The sequence below is a fragment of the Frankliniella occidentalis genome, unplaced genomic scaffold (genome assembly GCF_000697945.3).
Source record: "Frankliniella occidentalis isolate FOCC.00 unplaced genomic scaffold, Focc_3.1 Scaffold184, whole genome shotgun sequence".
NCBI lineage: Eukaryota > Metazoa > Arthropoda > Insecta > Thysanoptera > Thripidae > Frankliniella > Frankliniella occidentalis.
In genome coordinates this window covers 170,540-175,225 of record NW_026267310.1, presented here as the reverse complement: position 1 = coordinate 175,225, position 4,686 = coordinate 170,540, and the positions used below count along the sequence as shown (strand labels likewise).

The 4,686-nt window shown below is 61.8% G+C and overlaps 1 protein-coding gene across 3 annotated transcripts in view; it reads left to right on the top strand.

The window, feature by feature from the left end:
• The window catches only part of LOC113203771 (proton channel OtopLc-like), a 39,451-nt gene that overhangs the window by 16,896 nt on the left and 17,869 nt on the right, over nucleotides 1-4,686 (top strand). Inside the window, exon 1 of one of the 3 annotated variants that reach the window (XM_052272044.1) lies at nucleotides 4,585-4,668. The exons of the other annotated variants lie outside the window; for them this stretch is intronic. The gene's annotated coding sequence lies outside the window, so the exon portion shown is untranslated. Of the gene's footprint in view, nucleotides 1-4,584; nucleotides 4,669-4,686 lie in introns of those variants that run through there. 3 annotated transcript variants of the gene reach the window in all.

The following is a 4,686-nucleotide window of genomic DNA, read 5'->3' as shown; positions in this document are numbered from 1 at the left end:
CTCCCACCCCGCCCCGTGTGAGCGCGCTTATGGCGCTTATGGCCTGCGGCCGGAGTGCTCTGGGCCGGGCTGCGGCTGGGCTGCCGTGCCGTGCACTTCCCCCTGCTCCGCCCCCGCCTAGAGCCGAGGCGGTATCGCACAACAACTGCTCTCCCGCCCGGTCCTGCTCGCTCGCTGCCCCAGCTCCTCTTTTGCCCCAGGGCATGGGCGGCGACACAGGGCCGGGGCGCGGGGACCCAGAAAACGTCAAAGCAGAGCCGAGCGCAGCACGGGAGAACACGTGTAATTACCTAGTAGTGGCTCGGGGAGAGAAAGTGCGGGGTGGTGTCCCGCCCCGCCCTTCCCCCTCTGCCCCTGCATGGAGCAGACGCAGACGCCTCGTCGCATGAAGTCACCCAGCGCGAAGCCCGAAACGAACCGCGGCATGTTTGTGCACAGGGAGAGAAGTAGTGGGTTTGTCTGAAAGAGTGCGCCCAAGAAAGCGAACGGCTCCAGCTGTTTGAGCACATTGGCTAACTGCAGCGCAGAATGATTCAACGGGCTTAAGTAACATTGTGGGGGTGAAGTAGCTGTCTATTTTTCATTCCTCTCGCCCTTGTTGTACTTTGGAGGGTTTGAGTAAATGGTGACCCACTAAACAAACGTCAACGCTGCAATAGTATACTCCCCATTGTCGCGGAGCTTAAAAAAAATAAACATTAAATAAGAAGGGGCAAAAACATCTGTCACTCGTTTGATGCACCCTGCGAAACACTGCCGAAATATGTGACTGCGGCTCACTCGTCCCCTCACCGCTACGCCGGGTAACGTTACGCCCCCTCTCCCATATCCTCCTCCCACTGTCCCGCCGCTCCGCCGCGGTGCCCGCGAGGCGTGACCATGGCGTGACCACGGCGGCAGCGGCCGGCCAGCCACGAGCCCCGCCCGCCGACCGAACGCTCGGCCACACAGCGGGCTGCGGCGAACGTTGGGCTGCCTACCCGTGAGGCGCAATGCCGTTGGGCTGGCCGCTGGCCTGGCGGTGCGGTGCGGGAACACAGGACCCGCCGCGCGCCTCCCGCCTCTCCACCGCGCGGACCATTGGGACAAGCAAATTTAACATTCCACCCACTTATCCTCCCTTCCCTCCTCTCTTTGAAATTTGTGTTTGCACTGTGAAGAATATCCTTGTAAATTTACCAAATTTGTTGTCATTTTTATTTCCAAACATGTAGTAAATTTGCGACAGTCCATTCCGATCAATTCTAAGTCGATTCGAATAACTAGTATAAATTTACAATGATGTCAAATTGTAATTTTCCACACACAAATCTCCCCGTCAACCTACGACTATTTTTCACAGTGTTGTCCTTTTCTTTCTTTTTATTTTTTCGAAAATCGGACTCTCGTAGTTTACGCGACAGCTCCGAGGCTCAGTGTCCACTGGCTTTCATGATCGCGCCGCCGCCGCCACCGTCACGTCCCGCTCTCACTCACCCCGCCGGGTAATGATACGCACCGCGCATGAGCCGCATGAGCCGCCGCACCCGGGTGCATGGCGTTATAGTGCACATCTGTCCTTATCGACGGAGAAAGTGATTCCCGCTGCGGGCGGGCTACTGCGAGCGGCGGCAGCAGCATATGTCGTGCGTGTTTAAAAGAGATTGCCGCCTGAGCAAGGTCAGGGCGGAGCTCGAGCTCGCGAGCGCGGCTCGGGGCGCGGGCGGGGCCGCGGCGCGGCCGCAGCTCGAGCCTCTATCACCACACGACCAGCGCCCCCTCCCTCCCCTCCCCCCCAACGGTCCACGGTGCTACTCGGAGCCGACCAATCGGCCGACAAATTGGCTCGTTTGTAACGCCCCGGCGAGCGCGGCGGCGGGCCGGCGCCTGCTAATCGATTTATCGGGTGAACCAAACACCACCGTGCGCCTTTGCTGATTGCCTTTCCCCTTCTCCCTGCTTTTCATTTTTATAAACCACTACTTTCCGATGTTGTCGTTGTTGTTTTCGCTAAACAGCCTCTCGGGCTCAATATATATATCGCGGTGCGCATACGACACCTCAGCTTGCACGCACCGCGTACCCTAATCTCGGAGTTCCAGACGAGTTCCGCTCTTGTTGTCCCTGAAGTGCTTCTCCCCCTACTCGCCGTGGTCTCCGCTCCTGTGACGCAAACAGAGAGACAGACGGTTTGATTTCTCCCGATGCGTGTCGCCGACGCGACCGCGACGGTCCTGCTCCGCCTCTTGCTCCTCCTTACCTGCTATGCTGCTCATGCTGCTGATCATGCTGCTCTTGGTGCTAATGCCTCTCATGCTGCCCTTGCTGCTCTTTGTGCTCATTGCTCATGCTGCTCATGCTCATGCTGCTTCTGCTGCTCATGCTGCTCTTGGTACTCATGCTGGCCATGTTGCTCTTGGTGCTCATGCTGCTCTTGGTTATAACGCTGCTCTTCTGCTCTTGCTTCTCTTGCTGCTCAACCTGCTCATGCGGCCCGCGCGGTCCGCGGCGTGTTCTCGTGCCGCCCTGCGTTAACGTCTCCCGCGGTTACGGCGCCTGCGCCTGTTCTTCAAACCGACTAAACAGCGTCGGCGGTGGCGGCAGTGGGCCCAGCCCAGAACGGTTTCTTTTTACGCGGCCGAAAAACGACGGCGATTCGACTGTTATCGCCCTTATTTCCGCACAGCATCACAAAACAAGGCTGATGATGGCCTTCGCCCCGGTATCGACGTGATGCTCGTGGTGTGTAGTATACCGCACGCACGGCCAGCACCAAAGGGATCGGCGCCTCTGTAGCCGCTGGCCCGTGCGGGAATGTGAGAAGGTGATGGCAGGGCGATGGGCACGCGCAGGCATCCGAAGCCCCAATTCTATTTTGTGAGGGTTCTGGATCCGTTGCCAAAGTACAATAAAAAAAACTTCTCTAAAAGAAAAATCATCTTTGGTCTGCATTGTATTGAGTTACTTTAAATCCTGCTTGTTTGTCGGTTTTGATCCGAGTGTCCTGGCACGAGGGGAAGACTTTCGTCCCCAAAACGTAACACGTGTATGACGCCAGCGCCGGGGCCCAATTCCGAGAGCACTTTCTGTTTCTGGTGACGAGCGGATGCTGCTTTACGACGATCCGCTCCCCCTGCTGCCCCCCCCCCTCCCCCTCGCCACACCTGCCGCTGCCCCTCCGCTGGTACTGATCTCGGACTCCGGGAGCAACAATATAAAACGGAGACTCGCTTCTACAGGCGAGATGGGATGTGACGAAGGAGAGTGAGGAGGGGCGGCGGCGGCCGTCTGGCGAAAGTCCCCGTGGGGGAGAGCGAGAGAGGAGCGAGCGAGGAGAACGACGCGACGAACCACCCGGGGTAATGAAGCAATCGACCCGTTTGGGAGAGAATAACTCGATGTTTCGGAGGTGCCAGTTAGGACAAGAGGGGCCGAGGAGTGAGGAGCCGTGCTGTAGGTGTCGCGCGTGGCACGTCCCGTTCCGAAGTGCGCCCGCAGCCCGGTGGGTAGGCAAGCGGGGGTGCCGTCGCGCACGGCTCCGGTGCGGGCGGCCTACCTCTCGACCGTCGCAGTCACGCTGATGATTGCGAATCAACTATTACAACTTCGGACGATTGTCTTTTTCTCTTTGCGAGGCTGGCCTGTAAAGAAGGGAGAGGAAGAGAAGAACAAAATAAAAAGCCACACCTGGCACGCGTCGTGGTGGTGAGCGGCGGCGCCGTGGAGAGCAGTGGAGCCTCGGCCAATGGGCGTCGGGCGCCGCCGCAGCATGCACCGGCCCCGCCGCACCCCGCCCCGTCGCGCCCCGCCGCGCCAGCAGCGCCAGCCCCCGGGCGCGGCGTCCGCCCCCCTGCCCCCGCCCTGAGGACGGGAAGCTGTAGTCCGGACCCTCCCGGACCAGTGCGAGCGTCCGGCGCGGCTCGGCGCGGGAGAGCGGCTCTCTTTGGCTCCCTGCTCCGCCCTGCTCTCCTCTGCGCCCCGCCCCGCCCGGAGGCCCCGGAGCCCGCCGGACTGGGCTAGGATCGCTTGTGTTGGACCGCCGCCCTGGACCGGCCCGCGGACAGCACCCCAGTGCTCGCCGCACCTCCGCGCCGGCCACAGCTCCGCGCCCGCGTCGCCCACGACACCCTCGTGGTGTCCGTATTGTCGTTGTTGTTGTGTGTGAACAGAGTGTGCTTGTTGTGGTGCACGGGTGAGGGTGGTGCTTGGTGGAGACAGTGGCGCCGATTTGGATACCATTTGGATACTGTCCACCGCTTTCCGACCCGGTAAATATCACGGCCCCTCGTTCGACGAGCCGCGCGCGAGTATCGCCCCGCAACGACGACACCGCTTTCTCACAGTTAGAGACCTCTTGACCGCTCCCCGCGGTCCCGCTTCACCCCGCCACCACGTCCACGCCATGCTCGTCTTGGCTCCTGATGTCGCCGTCCAAGCCGCCCGCGCCGGTGACAGCCGGCCCGCCCTCGGGGCTGCCGCCGCCGTCGTCGCGCGGCTGTAGGGACCCGCGCGGGGGCTCCTACCCGCTGCCGCGCCCAGGGCCGCGCCCGGCGTCGGCGCTCACCGCCCTGACCCGCGACAGCCTGGAGGGCTCGGCCTACGTCCCGGCGCCGCGCCGCGCCCGGCCACCCGGAGGCGCCCAGGCCGCGGCCGCCGCCCCGGGGGAAGGCCCCCTCAAGAGCAGCAACGGTAAGCTCGGCCGGCCCG